Raw genomic sequence first — 16,928 nt, 5'->3', positions numbered from 1 at the left:
TTAAAAACGGATTTGTCATTAATCATTTTCATTCTTATTAGTACTTAATTAACATTTTTAGTATTTTTTATTTTACAGGTTTACTTTTACATTATTTACAGATATAATATTAAGGTAGATTTACGTTTTTTACTTTTATATTTGTCAGTTTTTATCTTAAAGCTTCAATGTGTTCAGCTTTTGGCTCTTTGACAAAACGCAAAGTTTTGGCCATTGGTTGAGCGTGACAACGGAGATGCGAAAGAAGCGTGCGACACCTGTTATTATGAATGTATGTACATATGTATATGGCTCACATTTGCTTTCGTAAACATACAGACAAATGTGCCAAAGAAATAATTTATGTACATATGCATGTGTCATAGAAATTCTTTCGGTACAAATATGATATTTCATGGAGATCATCAATTTTCTTCTTCACTTCACTTCTTCACTTTTTAATAGTTTAATAGTCAGGCCACCTGGGTGGCCAACGGAATGCGGACTTTCTGGATATCAGATTATTGGGAAATTTTCATCGCAATTCTGTCATAACAGGTTGGGCTATGTGAGGAGCTGCACCATCTTGCTGAAACCACACAGAGTTGAAAGAAATTCTCATTCGGCGTAATTCTGGATAGAAAAACACTCTCAACATGCTCAAGTAACGGTCTTCAGTAACCGTAACGATGTGACCGTTTTCTTCGAAAAAGTAGGGCCCGACCATGCAGCGTGATGAAACTGCACACCACACTGTGACATGAAGTGGATGCAATTCCGTCTCATGGAGTATCTGTGGGTTGGAAGCACTCCATATTCGACAATTTTGTTTGTTTATGTTGCCGTTTAAATCGAAATGGGCTTCGTCAGACATGAAAAGACAGTTCAACATGCTTCCATCCTCTTTCACCATTTGAAGCATCTTCTGGCAAAATTCCAAGCGAATCGGCAAGTCTGCAGCGTTCAGTTTGTTGGCCATTTGAATTTTATATGGGAATAAGTCCAAACCTTTTTGCATAATTGACTGTAATGACTGTCTGTTTACACCCATTTGAGCAGCAATTGTTTCCTCCGTTCGAACTGAAGGGTTTCGATGGTAAGGTCTTCTGTTGACTGTCCCATGCTCGGAAAAATTGTTCACAAGTCTCGTTATGGTCCATCTGCTCGGAGGATTGCCGCCAAACGTGCGCCTATACTCTCTTTGAACCGAAACTACGGACTCCAGTGCGTGATAGCGGCGAACAATCCAAATTCTTGTTTCAGTGTCCCAGTTATCCATTTTTGTTAAATGTAAAAGTCAATCTGCAAAATAAAAAAAAATTAACTTCATTAAATAGGAAAAAAGTTATTTAATTTTTATTTTTTTTGTAGCGGCTTTCATCAGCCACCCTGTACATTATTTTGTTCTATCACTAATAAGACTCTTTTTTCTACACCTTCGGTTATATTGTTCAAATTTTATTAAAGATCCCTAACTTTTTTCAAAATGAAATGTAGTCTACATATGTCAAATTGGAAGAATGTAGCATTCTATAGGTGAAAGAATTTTTTAAATCGGTCCAGTACTTTTTGAGCCTATTCATCACAAACATACAAACATACAAAAATAGGTACATATCTTTCCTCTTTATAATATTATAATTGTAGATGTAGATATATAAATGATCAGGATGACGAGAAAACGTATAAAACTAATCACTAAACTAAAATATAGAACTGTAATCTGGCGTAACCCCGTCCTTTTTTAAGCTTAATGTACATTTCTCCTATATCACTTACAACCAACAACCAAATTCGTTTACGACAAATAGCACGCCTAAATGGATGAAATCGTAAGATAAACCCGTCCACTATTAAAAGCTTGATAAATCCATAACCATTCGAGAGACATATAAGTTTACATTTTAGATGGTATGAGAGGGATTTGTGGGAGTCAGGGTAAAAATTGGACGATGGCGGTGGCAGCGCCCAACTTTAGGTGAAATCACAAATCTCAGGACCCGATCGAGTGATTTCCACTCAATTTTGTCCGTGGCATTCTTCTCACATTTCTACATATGTCACAGTAGAAAAATAGGCGAAATCGGACTACAACCACACCTATTATATGGGAAACACATTTTTAAATTCCATTTGATTCTTTCAATACTTTCCTTAGCCCTCATATATCCAATTCTGGGTAATTTTTATAAATGGATAAAATTGGGAGAAAAAATGCTAGCCCCCATATATATAATATTATATCAGGATATTCGAACATCTGGCTGACTTTGCTCCATATGTTTGGTGGTTTTATGTGACCCAGGGAAAATTTTTTCAAGAGTGTGCCATGTTAAAATCAATACTCCAATCGGTACTTAATATAAAGTTTTTTATATTTGGACGTAGGGTATAAATTACCAGATACTACATAAACACTGCGTAGTGCATTGTACCAGCCAAATTATAGGGTTCTTTAACGATAGTTCTACTGTAAAGCAGATATTTTAAATTGTCTTTAATTTTTCTTAAGCTGGTTAGTGTTTGGCATCAATTCGAATTTGAATATTGGTTGTGGTACTTTATTTATACAGAAAATTACAAATATATTGTTGCAGTATGTTATTACTGACTGTGGTGGTACCCTTCGCATCGTCGTTGGTTTCATTACTCAATAAAGCAAATCAGTTATCATTTAGAGTTTCATACATCCCTACGTTTGGAGTGTTGATTTGAAATTTTTTTGAGTTGACCACTATTTTTATTGGATGTGATTTCCTTTTAATGTTTTATAAATTTTAATTAGGTATACTTTCACTTTCGCGTTTTTCGTTGGTTCGGCTTGTCAGACATCGTCAGATTATTTTTGTTTCAAGTGGAATTTCAACTACACTGATGAAGCAGCTATAAATAAAGAAAAAAAAACCTCTTAACATAGAAAAATGCATTATATAATTACTTATGAGTAATACTATGACATTCTTTGAAATAACCTGTTGCCAAATAGTGTTATTAATGTCTGGAAGAAGTGGCGTAAACAGCTGCCAGAGGTGTAAAACGGAATTATTTTATTTTATACACTCCAGATCGTTGTCGCTTGTCTTCGATCCTAGTTAAAATGTTCGCTACTGAAAGCTCTTATTAAGCCACGGTTCGAACTTCATGGAGCTGTTATGGGCACACATCTCACGCAGTGCATTCGCGGGAAACCGTCATCAAATGGATGTTTCTTCGGACAGATTCTCCCCCTATGTGGGACTGTTTTTTTTTTCTTTTTACAGTAGGAGGAAGCATCGAAAGCCGGATTGCGGGACTTTAATCCGCTAAACTTACCGAATCCCATCTCATGTTCATCTTTGCGCGAAGAGAGGTGAACAATTTTGAATAAGCACATGGTTATGACGGTTTTTCTTCCCGGGCTAAGAAATATTATACATAACGAAATAAGGTCGAAAGCGCTAAAAGTGTAACCCTTCACGCAAAACAGAACGCTTACAAAGCAGGTAGGTCCATTAATATTGCTCTATATTAGCTAATAGCGGAATTCAAAAGATCAATGATAACGGAAAGGTGGCTATATGCATTTTCAGGCAAGTGTATTAAACGCATCAGAGGAGAGGAATGTAACAGCTCCAGTACGTAGATGCAAGATACATCTTGGTGCTATGAGGGGATGACCAACGGTTGAGGTACTCTCAATACTCCCTCACGAAGACATGACTGTTGATTACGAAGGGAAACTACTCGCACACACTCTTTTTTGTTTGTTGGAAGTTTAGGTTTGTCCTGAATAACGTATCCTGTCTGGTGTTAAGGTAAATAGTGATCGTGTGGTACAATGGTGAGCGTCGTTTAAAAATTTAAAATATTTCTAGACTACAATAGGTCGGTTCGCTTGGAAACGCTCCATGACTGTTTGCTGCTAGGAAATTGATGGCTCCAAAAAAAGGGAGACCCCACAAACTGCGCCAACTGTAGTGGGGTAAGCCTCCAAAAATCGGTTGAAGAAGTCACACGAAAGGAAGACAGCTTATCTGAGACCTCATTTGGAATCGAACGGGTTGGAGAGGTCCTTCCCGACCCTGACGACGATTGTGGTGTTGCTCAACGTCAGTTTACACAGCCGTTTTACTTTTGCGGGGATTCCAAATTTAGAAATCGCGGCATAAAGGCAGCTCCTTTTCGTGCTGTCAAATGCAATGTGTAATGTGTCGATTCTCTTTTGACAGTTCTTTTCCAAGATGGGGCAGATGATTAATGATGTTGATTTTTCAGGCCTAAAGTCACACTGATAAGGTGCAATCAGTTTTTTGAGGGTGAGTTTTAATCTTTCACACAATACGTTCGAACGAACCTTATACGCGATGTTGAAGAGATTATCTTGCGGTAGTTGGCGCAGATTGTGGAGTCTCCGTTTTTGTGGATTGGGCAGAGCACACGGCCGGCAATCCATCGGTAATTGCTATTCGAACTTCTTCATGGTCGGGAGATTAGCTTTAAAAGCCTAACAATAATTTATTTAATTTTATTTAAATACTAGGCATGGTCAACCAAGTGATTAAGCTGTTTATTTGATACATTGCTCCTAAGTACGCGGTCATATCTCTTCTTTAAAGGCGTGTTTGATCGCAGGAATGTACCAAAGCAATAGCCAAAGGGTTTGGGTGATCAGAATTAGTTTAGATATATATTTAATTCTGCTGTCTTCTACTTCTTTCCTTACCATAGAAATACCAAGGCCTTTATCTATATTTTCCTTACGCATGTACCATGGGAAACACGTGATTGATCTAAGCATTTTTGATTGGAACATTTGGCTAAACAGCCTCTCCTCCTTCCTGCTAAAGACTGTGGAGAAACGGATGGAGTGGTATAGAAGGGGTCGCATTCCGAGAGACTATCTGTTAGGAGCACAACATGCTTATCGTAAAGGCATGTCAGTGGATACTGCTTTGCATACTATTGTGTCATGGCTCGAGGAAGCCATTGAAGCCAAGGACTTCGCTGTTGGGACCTTCCTCGATATCGAGGGAACTTTTAACAATGTCCTGCCTGAGGCAGTAGTAACTGCTCTTAAAGGTTGAATCGAACCTCAAAGACCTCATTCTCAATCTTCTGTGCGGGTGCGATGGATCTTTCTCGTTGATGAATTGCTCAAAAAAACTAGAGGATCGCGGCTGTCGGTGATCGCCTATGCAGACGATATCGCACTTATTGTCAAAGGGATATCTCAGCATTGTAACAAAATGGGTGGTCGGAAGTGAACTCTTAAACAAAACAGAATTGGTTTTGTTCAGCATGAAATATAAGATCCCGGTGGCACAACTGCCGCAAATGGGAGGTATTCGCCTGCAACCGCCGGATACAGTGAAATATTTAGGGCTCATCCTGGATAAGAAGCTTTCATGGAAACCGCATATAGAGGAGAGAGCAAAAAAGGCATATATTACCTTTATACTGCTGTAGAGTAGCTATTGGCAAAAGATGGGGTCTTTCACCGAAAGTTGTCCTCTGTTGTTCAATTGTGTTTTTATGTGGCGGAGGGCACACTTGCCAAGTAACTCGAAAGCGTTCAACGGGCTGCGCTACTTAGCATTTGCGGTGCATTAAGATCCACCCCAACCATGGCACTTAATGCAATTTTGAACATAACGATAGTGGACATTCCCGGTAGGTGCATAGCCGTGAAAGTAGCTATCAGACTCAGAGAATCTGTATTCTTAAAGGAACGCGTATCTGGACAACGTCCGGTGTGTTTAACGTGGGTACCTGCTGACGACAGCCTTACTCCACGGCACTCAAAAGTACAGCGGATCAAAACAATGCGTTGATCAGCGCCCTGAGAATGCTAAGCATTTTCAGTACCAATTGGCAGTGTGGAATGGACTCACTAGCCACCTTGGTCGGGTTCGAGGCCCATCTAAAACCTCTGCCGTGCTTTGGGTCCGTCATCCGGTTGCAATGCAACTCCACATTCAACTGCCAAGTCAGTTCTTCCCGCATTTGGGTTTTAACCACAACCACCACGATACTCCCCGAGGGGCCAGTCCGCATGAGCAGGTTGGAGTTACCTCCAACGGCTCCTGCTCCCCGTGGTACCAGAGTTAAGTCTCCGGTCAGACCTCGTAGCCGAAACTACTACCAGTTGAGCTTCCATACTTCTCTGGACTAGTGGCCAGGGGTTGGACCCCATGCATACATAACATACACACACCAATCATACAAATCTAACCCTAATTTCCAACTAACCGCCTTCGCCGCTTAAATAATTCACGCGCAAACAGCCCTAACTGTTTGGTATTCCGACTAGTGGAGATCACACCACTAACATCTAAAAGTCCATCAGTCCAGCCGATCCCCATACCACCCAGATCCCTAATGTCCGAGTACATCGGGCACTCCGCAATTAAATGCGACTAATTTTCCTACCCCGCCCCACAAAAACACCCCGACGTATCTGATAGATGCATCTGATGCAGAAATGCATTCAGAGGCCCATGCCCCGTAAGAAGGAAACCCAGACTCAGACAAAATCTGAAGTCTGGGTTATCCTCAACGAACCCAACGTCCCGAATGTACTCGCACGTCACTCGACCGTTAGGACTATTGACCCAATGTTGTTGCCACCTACGCCTAACCCTATCATCTAGGAGCCTCTTACTCCCTAGATATCCCTCCCTCTCCACATCATCGTCGGAAATCCAATCGTTCCGCAGCATTGACACACTCAAACCCCTTCTTAACCTGAATGCAACAGCACGCTGTATGACAATCAGGTCAAGAGGGGGTGCACCTAGTATAACCTGCATCGCATCCGTTGAGACGGTTCGACATACAGGCAAACAAACAAGCATCATACAACGCTGGATTGAGAGGAGTTTTTGAGACCCCCAGACAGTCATGGCTGCCTCCCACCATACAGGGGCTCCATATGTGGCACAGGCCACAAACAAGCCGCGATATATGATGCGGACAGCACGACGTCCGAGACCCCAATCGCTCTTCAAAATGCGGCGTATTTTGCTTGATTTGCTTTGATTTGATATTTGATATTTGGCTTGCGTCACATATCTGATGCTGGCCCCATTCACACGGACAATCGGTGGACAAACCGGTGACAATCTGCCCTTAAGCAGCATTGTCACCGTTTTTTCCGTCAATATGTCCACCCCCACACCTATACCCCAAGTATTAACGATCTCTAAGAGATCTCCTCCCGCACGTTCTAACTCAGACCGCGAGCGACCTTCGACTATAAGAAGAAGGTTGTCCGCATACGCACAACACTTACAGAGTTGCTCGAGCTGCCCAAGCAGAGTGTCCATCATAAGGTTCCAAATATATGGACCGCAGATGGAACCCTGCGGGCAGCCATGAACCACTCCAATCTCCACACTTCCATTCATGCCGACAAGAGAGGCCTTTCTGTCCGAGAAATAACTCCGCCAAAGAGTAATTTCCGGACAGCCAAGCTCCTCCAGCCGTTGTACTACTCGATCCCAGCTTAGGTAGTCAAACGCCCTCTTGAAGTCAACAAATATGCCAAGAACATATTTGTTGACATTCTCCCTAACGACATCCTGAACATAAAACCAAGCATCCTCTATACTGCGTCCTTTCCGAAACCCAAACTGCCTATCCACCATGACTCTTTCCAGGACCTTTCCAAGTACTGGAAGGAGACTGATGCCTCGATAAGATCGAGGATCACTCCTGATCTTATCGGGGGACTTCAGGAGAGGAACAACCCTAGCACTTTTCCAATCGCGTGGAGAATATCCCTCCCAAACGCACTTATTATAAATGGCCTCCAGGTATTTCGGAATGAACTTCCACAAGCTTTTACACATCTCTCCGTTCAATCCATCAAAACCCGGGGACCGTTTAGACCTAACCAGGCCAAAGGCGTACCCCAGCTCCCCATCATCTAATGGAGGAACAGGCACCTCTTGTGCTTGAGGTACATTCGGATAACCTCAAAAACTTTGACAGCATACCGGATCATCTAGATCGTGGAGTCACCATATCGAACTCTGGCGACTCCTTCTCTGCCCATATACCGACGAGGGAGATATTGTGGGAAGAAGCCGTTGGAGTCTACTGTCGGGAGCTCTCTATCAATTCCTGTTTCAGGCTTCCCGACTACTGCAGTGTATTCCATGCTGAGGTCGCATCCATCAAGGTAGCAGCAGATTTGCTGCTACGGAGTGCATCCACCTTCAGAGAAGTGACCATTCACTCAGACAGCAGAGCGGCAATACTAGCCTTGAACTCATTCACAGTGCGTTCAGGGTTGATCGAAGAATGTCTAACATCGCTATCTCTAGCAGCTAGAGTTTTTGTGATTAGACTGGTATAGGTGCCGGGCCACAGCGGAATTGCAGGTAATTGCAAAGCTGATGAGTTAGCAAGAAAGGGCACCCTAGAATCATTATCGGTACTATGGGAACGGATAGTTGCTCCTGTATCTTCTTGTGTTTTACTATTAGATAGCTGGGCCACGCGCATGATTGCCCAACGCTGGGCCAGCATTGCTACTTGTGCGGTTGCAAAAGCCTTTTGGCCAAGAATAGATCGCAGGAGATCTAGTGATCTCTTAGCCCTCAGTAAGTCTAACATCTCTCTCTCCTAATGGCATACAAGCGGTAAGAATGGGTATCTTACCGGATGACGACTGTAGAAGCTGTTTGGAAGAAGATGCGGAGAAACAAGCCAGCACTTCCTGCTTGACTGTCCCGCGTTTTCGAGGCCACCGAACTGGCGGGTGTCGAAGTTAAGCGTCTGTGTAACTATGCACTGACATCACAAAGGACTAGATTATTAGTCTATGTGTGATCTTTGATTAGCCATCTAACCTAACCTATCTTCATTCAAGTCATTTTACTAGATATATGTTTTCTCCACGTAAGTGTTCTATCTAGGTGAATACCAAGACAAGTTACTAGATTCGCTTGGAGTACTAAAATATTGTTAATTTTTACTGCCGGACACATTTTTGGTCTAAGCGAAAATGTAACATGCTTCCACTTTTGTGCATTCACATTTATACGCCAGTTGGATAGCCATTCTTCGACAAACGTTAAGTGCTCGGCTAATATTCTTAATGCTATTATGTGGCATTTGTTACGGCTCACTATAGCTTTGCCGTCCGCAAAAGTTGAAGTTAATACATTGTTAGCTGTTGGAATATCTGCTGTGTATATGATGTATAGTGTTGGGCCTAAAACAGTGCCCTGAGGTACACCAGCCCTTATCTGTCGTTGATCAGATATGAAATCTCCCACCTTTACCAAAAATTTTCTATTTTTTAAATAAGACTCCAATGTTTTATACAATTCTGAAGGTAGAATATTTTTAATCTTATATAAAAGCCCTCATACCATATCTTATCAAACGTCTGAGCCACGTTTAGAAATATAGCTGAACAGTACTCTCTGTACTCAAATGCGCTTTTTTATTTTGTTAGTAATTCTATTTACTTACTCTATCGTACTATGTTTTTCAAGAAGCCCGAATTGGTGCGTTGGTATTATATTATTTTCGTGGAGGAAAGGAGACATCTTTGATAGTAATACTTTTTGGAATATTTTAGAAAGACAGGGTAGAAGGCTGATTGGTCTGTATGAAGACGGCTGTGTTAAATCTTTCCCAGGTTTATCTATCAAGATAATCTGCGACTTTTTCATGAATTAAGATAGTATCCGACATTAAGAATTGCACTGAAGAGCAAAGAGAGCACTTCTACGGCAATATTTCGTAACTCAATTAGCATTTTTGGAGTAATATTATCATGTCCTGGTTACTTTTTTGGATTAAGTTCTTTTATTATTCTAGTAACTTCGGAAGTAGAAGTCCTAACAGACATATGCGACTCGTTTGTGGTATTGGTCAAAGTTGGAACTCAAAGTTTTTCTTTGGGCAATTTGGTCGAAATACCTTTTTTAGGTGATTTGCAAAGCAATTTGCCTTATCCTCATCACTTCGTGCCCAATTACCATTCAACTGTCTTAGAGGCATGTTGGAATTTACTGGTGGCTTGAAAGACTTTTGGGCTTTCCAAAGGGAGTTTTGCTTGTAGAATTCGGACACAGTTTCTTCGCGTTTAAGCCCTTTTTTCTAAATTTCGTACAGCAGATTTCAGTTGAAGCAGAGTTGAAGGGGAGCGATTTAACTGTCATTCGCGCCTAGATCGCCGTTTCTCATATATGGTGATCTTTATTGTTTCTCTTTGGTGTTGCCACTACAACTGCATTAGTTATTACGTCATTAATTTCTCTTATATTTTCATCAATGTCTCTTCCTGTATTTGTTTTGCAAACAATATTGATGGGGCTACTGATATACTCTCTATACTTCAATCAGTTAATTTTGAGTGATGTTAGAGAAACTTTTGACTCAAATATCATGGGCTGTTCGTATAACATTGTTAGTACAGTAGAATGGATCAGGTGGTAAGTCTGTACATGTATCAGCTGCCATAAACGATCTATCTATATTTTTGACTACAGCAAAATCTATTAGGCCTGGGATTTTTTTTTCCTATGCAATATGATTTAGTATGCCCATATTCCCAGTTAGTATATTGTACCGGACCGTTTCTTTTGTGTGGTTCTTCCACAGTTACTCTACGATGCAGCATATATTTCTGATGATATATAGGATGGGTCTCATTTTTTATGTTTGTTCGAATTCGGCAACAATTCAATTTTAAACATTGGCTGTGGTACTTTGTTTCTATTAAATATAATTTTACAACAGTTTTAATACCAAAATCGCACTCTTCCAATGTTTCTTTGACTTCACTAGAGTCTACGGCGGACTCTATACCCTTAAGTACAACAAGTAGGCCCTTAGAGCTCTTCAGTTGATACGAATAATAATTTTTGTTTTTATTTGACAAATCTTTCAAACGCCTCCATGAAACTTTTTCCAGTTTAGGACTGAATTTTTGTTTCGTCTATATTGCCTTTTTTCAAAGGCATTATATGAAAATTGTTAGTGCCAACAATTTCACTTAACCCTTTCGACCCCAATGTTGCCTGAGGGCAATTTCGCTAGTTTATAGACCTACCACCAGCGTTATTTTTACTTTTGTTTATTGAACCGATATAATAACGGTAGTCTTATGAGTCATGTAATGTGATCAAAAAATAAAAAATAAAAAATTACTAGTAAATCATTTAGCAAAGCAATTTGATAAAGAGTGCAGCAGTGTCGGCGAAAATTTATTTCTGCATGAAGGAGGACATTTTTAAAAGTGAGAATTTGTAAAATAATTGTAACAAAAGTTATCAATCCGTAAATGAACTACTTTTCAGCGATTGTTAAGGGAAAAGTTTTTGCAAGAAAATTTCTTTAGCTTTAAACCAACATCAGGTGAGTAATTTTTACATATCCGAAGTTGCTTGTGAGCAACTTTGGGCAATTGTGGTATAAAATGTCTATGACTTTAGTTATGAGGCCTCAAGATAAAGGTTTGTCAAATATAACGAATTTTAAACTTCGATTATAATGTTTCAACTGATGAAGAAAATGGTGATGAGATAGAGGATGTGTATGCAGTGCTGGAGCAGAATTTGGAAGGGATTATGGAAAGAGAGGAAAGTATAGAAATCGGACTTCTTGACAATATAATTACGGAAGACAACGAGCATGAATCTTGTTCTAGTGAAGAGTTTTGCTTCGAAAAAATTGATTCGAAGGCATTAAAATGGAGATGAGAACCATTTGAAGCTCCTGAAAGTGTGTGGAAGGCAGATGTCGGCTTGGAAATTCACGACGTCTTGATGCCCGTGGAATATTTTTAAAAATTTTTTGACTGTCGTGCTATTGATTTGATCACGCAGCAAATTGATTTGTATGGACTTCAAGAACTGGGCCTTGAACTTAAATGTACCAGTGTAGATAGGAATGTCTACGGCCTTGCTGCTAAGGTTGCGAAGCACTCATTATAATTTTTTTTTGGTTTTTTATATGTTAGTTTATTAACAATTTGTGTGCACTGTTTTTTATTCGATTGTTTGTTTTTATCTTATTATATTTAATTGTTACTTTTGCAAAATTTGAATACACGGAGCGAATTACAAAACACGTCCGTACGCGTTGAACGCTAAAGTATCAGTTAAACTTCCTAGTAAAGTTATCCTTTTGGTAATGCTATCCCTTGGGGGAAGAGCCAAACTCCTCTGCTGTCATTTTGAGCAGTATGTGTTTGGCAACTTGACTGATTACTAGGCGAAGCGGTGTGATTCCCATGAAGACTTCAATGTTCGCCGTCGCACATGTGCGCATGGCACCTGGCACGCTGACGCACGCGATTCGTTGCAGCTTCGATAGTTGAAGTCCTAACGAAGTCTGCCGCTCCATATGTTATAACTGGTCACACGAACATGGTGTACAACTACCTGACAATCTCAACTTCAATTTGCTAATATAATATCTGTCTCTTATACACATCTAGATGTGTATAAGAGACAGGTGTACAACTACCTGACAATCTCAACTTCAATTTGCTAATATAATATAATCAGGTGTGAATTGTGGCTGATTCAAGTAGAACTTTTGCTTTGCTTTGGTCAGACGTTTCTTTTGATAGAAAAGTTTCAGGTGTGTTTTTGTATGAGAACGTTCACATCCAAGCGAAGCGGAGGATGGCGAATCAAAATAGTGAGTAACTTTCCACACATTGCAAAGAACATTTAACCTAAGGATTGTCAACCAAATCGAGATAAGTCGTGTATGAATGGATACGGTTGGATACCATATTGTGGCGCAGGCCGCCAATGCAGAAAGAAATCGAACGCGGATGGACTAATGTCTATCCTGATGTTAGATCGGCCATGTTTATTTTTTTTTTTTTAGCGCGAACGAAGGCTGCCAAAGCAGCCAATGGCCACACCCCAATGGCGGACAAAAAAAGGATTTATTGCAATAGACAACTAATTCTTTTTTTGGGTATAATTTATTTTCTTTATTTCTTTTAGTTCATTTACAAAAGATGTCGATAAGGTAACACCGATAATTTGACAGACTGCAACCCTTTAGTTGTTTTTATATAAATAGAATTGAACAATAAGTTAAACTTTGAATTAAAATTACTTTTGCACTAGAAAGTCCGTATCCAGCTCTTAAGAAATTGTTCAAGAAAAAAATTCCTTATTTCTTGAGCTGTACTCAAGTAATTTTGATGGTTCCGCATTGTGAATGATATACCTTAGAAGATCAAGAGCAAATAAGCAAAGAAAATAAACTAATGTCTGTAAACATAAATATTTTCATTACGATTTAATGAAGATTGGTAGGTTTCATACAAAATATCTAAATGAAATATATTTAAAATTCAACTTTAAACGCAAATATCTTGAAAACTATAAGTTTGCGGCGGCTATTTTTATATACATCTTTATTCTGAAGCATTTCATCTATCCAACCCTGAAATCATGGGATGATATACTAAAGTTCCCCCTGGACCATTAGCATACCTTTTTTAGAAAGTTTATTTATTTTGGTGCCAAAAAACATATTTTAAAATATATTTATACGTTTTTTTATCTAACCTCTGAGATGGCTATACCGGCTTGATTTTGTTTAGTAGAAAAAGAATTTATACAACACGTTGCGACCTTTTGTATTTTACCGCCGTCATTATTGTGGTATTGATTATAGTACTCACCTTTGTGTGTTTTAAGAATTTCTAAAGTATGGCTACATCGTGAGATGAATATCCACATATGTGTATATGTAACTGTCAGTTACTAAAAATCTATTTTCTGTCTATTGGGCGTCTTAAAATATTTTGAACAAGTTTGTTTATCTAACTTTACTTGTGTTCGGGGTAAAAACAAATTCTGAAAGTAAGTAAAATCATTCGAAAAACAGTGCTGTGTAAAAAATTGATCGATTTAGCTTCACGGCTAGTGGGTTTTCGTCGTCTTATTTTGATACACTTTTTATTTTTTCAGAATCTGCATGTATTCTAAACGTACCATCTGTATCCTACGTAAAAAATAAGAGCCCTTTCATAACCATTTTATGAACCCTAGGTGTTCTAAAGAATTTTTTTTTTAAGGAATATATACACAAGACTGTATACATAGGTGATGACGCATCTTCATTAACTGGTACTATCGATTTTTCTACAATATCATTGTAGCCCAAAATTAATGATTGTTCATTTTGTGAATATATTCAGTAATTTCATACACGGCTTAAAATACAAGTATGTGATACTAAATTTTTGTTATTTGTTCAGTGAACAATGAACCAAAATACGTAACTTTCTAAACTATACAAAAGTGGATGGTGAGACTATAACGACTACATACGTTTAATACAAATCTCTGAAGATCCGAAGATTTTTAATGCACTACCACTTGTTTTAATGAAATAATATCATCTTTGATAGGTACGTGATAAAAATTGTTTTTTGATTGGTTTTTAACGCTCTACTTGTTTTAATGAAATAATATCATCTTTGATAGTTATGTGACAAGAATGGTTTTTTCTTATTCGCAAAATCTGTTCTAATTTTTATTAATACATATAACCAATTGAAATAAAAATACGTATTCAACTTGCTATACTTTTTTTTTTGTGAGACTTTCTGGAATCCTTGAATAGATGTTTTTCTTATGTGTGATTTTTACGCATATGCATATGAGGTAAATTTTAGAATAGCGTCCCTGGATTTCGGGATTAAAATGGGTATGTACGGATAGAGGAGGCCCTCTAGATTAAGAAAATCAATATACTATATAGTTGCCGCTGATTTATGGTTCTTGAGATATTTGCATTTAAAGTTCAAAAATTCAACTATTTAAAATGCGTGTAGTTCCCATTTTTAATAAACTTTATGGTTATATGTTTAACTTTTATRTTCACTAACACTTCAATAAATCGTTTCTAATCATTTATTTTATATTAAATAGTGAAAAAATAACTTTTATTCAACATTTAATTTTTGTTCATTTATTTTTGTTCGTACAATAATAGAAGGGTTGCATTATAACTAATTATCAGTGCTACCTTGCGCTAATATTTTACAGAAGAACCAAAAGAAATAAAGAAAACAAATAGTACCCCAATGACAGGAAATATATAACACATTAGTTTTCCGCATAGAATTCCTTTCTGTATGGGCGGCCTTCGGCCTCGCTTCAAAAAAAATAACCATCGGTCGGACCAACACCTTGGCATCCTCAGTCCTTTGCCTTGAATTCCCGTTTGCTTTAGTGGCCTTCCGCCGCTGTAAAAAAAAAAAACACTTGGTCGGACAAACACCTGGGCGTGCTCAGTTTTTTTTTTTTTTTTTGGTTGAACTCTTTTTTGCCCGATCCAACACCTAGATTTTTCACAATAATGAGAATCCTGAAAGATTTGATATTACTTATCACACTATAATGAACTTAGTTATGACGTCATAATCTTTCYTTTTTCTTATTTTTATTCTATTACAAAATATGGTAACACCAATTTTTTGCTTGTTTGCAACCACTTTCTTATTTTATGAATAAATGGATTTTAACTAAAGTTTGATATGGAATTAAAGTTATTTTTGTACTATTTAATATAAAATAAATGATTAGAAATGAATTAGTGTAGTGTTAGTGGATTTAAAAGTGCAAAATGTATTATAAATCGGAGAAACACGCATTTTAAATAGTTGTTTTTTTGAACTTTAAATGCAAATATCTCAAAAACCATAAGTCATAAGTCAGTTCTTGATCTGGAGGACCTCCCCTATCCGTACATACCCATTTTAACCCCGAAATTCTGGGATGCTATTCTAAATCGCAGCCAAAACTTTATACCCCAAATGTCTCGAAAAAATGTGTTTTTAAATAAATAAAATTCAAAACCATTTAACGATTTGTAAGTGAGCTTTATTGCATCCGCAAGCTTTACAAAACGATCTGCACGTTTTTTTTTAATAACTTACCACTGCAGATATTATTTCTTTATGCCAGCAAAATTCTGCTGATTGCTATAGTTCTTCTAAAATAATATATTTTACGCTCCACTGCGATTTAATCCTTTAGATATGTGTCCCGTCTGTGGCGACAAAGGGATTTTCGGGATCGCTATGATTTAAACTTCTGTGCTCAAACCCATAATCGGATAAGCAGCTAAAAGCACTCTAAAAGTCGGTACATACAATCGACCCTCTTATCCCGTTCTTTGGCAGATGTCATATTTTGGGGACACACTTCCAGTCTTAAATCCTCATTCCCATCTTCTACCGTACACAATGCATATATTTGCACAATATTTTTTTTTTTCTTTACGCTTTAAAAATAATTCTAGTTGATCCAATTCTAAAGAATACCCCATTGTCGAGCCAACATCGGGGTATTCAGATTTCTTCTGCGCCGAACTCGTTTTCGTACTGGCTGCCATCATTGAAATGAAAACTCATTGAAAATATAAAATGTACTATGTTAAACTAGTGAAGTAGTGAAATATCTTAAAAGCTATCAGTCAGCGGCAACTGTATATGTTATTTTCGTGATCTAGAGAAACACACGTCTTTTTACTTCATTTTATCTAAAGTGTATTCAACAAATATTTTTTTTTTTTTGCATTTATTTGATATGTATATTGTCAATGATTTAGCCCTTACAATCAATTACATAAAAAAATTTAAATTTTGAAGCTTCAAACGAAAAAGAACAATTTTGTTTTAAATAAATAAAGAAATTTCCAATATTTGCTGTTTTTGCAAAACAATTCATCGAAGCAATATGCCAATCACAAATCGACGCAGCGAGAGGAATAGAAAAATTATATCACGTGCAGAAAAAAACATAGACGGGTTTATATACAGTGTTCCAATAAAGTCTTCGTACAGCACCTAATAAAAAAATCATTGATAAAAACCAGTTACACATTAAAAAAAATTTTTTTTTTTACTTTTAACGCGTTATTGTTTATGACATTTCATTTTATATTAAATGAAAAATATTTTTTTTTAA

At 37.9% G+C, this 16,928-nt stretch overlaps 1 protein-coding gene across 2 annotated transcripts in view; it reads left to right on the top strand.

The window, feature by feature from the left end:
* Nucleotides 1-13,668: 13,668 nt before the first annotated feature.
* Nucleotides 13,669-16,928, top strand: part of LOC108972072 (lissencephaly-1 homolog) — a 154,674-nt gene continuing 151,414 nt past the window's right edge. For both annotated transcript variants that reach the window (XM_018938539.1, XM_018938538.1), the window contains exon 1: nt 13,669-13,811. The gene's annotated coding sequence lies outside the window, so the exon portion shown is untranslated. The remainder of the gene's footprint in view (nt 13,812-16,928) is intronic.

Source organism: Bactrocera latifrons, unplaced genomic scaffold, assembly GCF_001853355.1.
Source record: "Bactrocera latifrons isolate USDA-ARS-PBARC rearing strain unplaced genomic scaffold, ASM185335v1 scaffold_375, whole genome shotgun sequence".
NCBI lineage: Eukaryota > Metazoa > Arthropoda > Insecta > Diptera > Tephritidae > Bactrocera > Bactrocera latifrons.
Note: the sequence above shows the minus strand (reverse complement) of the source record. Positions and strands in the feature narration are given on the sequence as shown.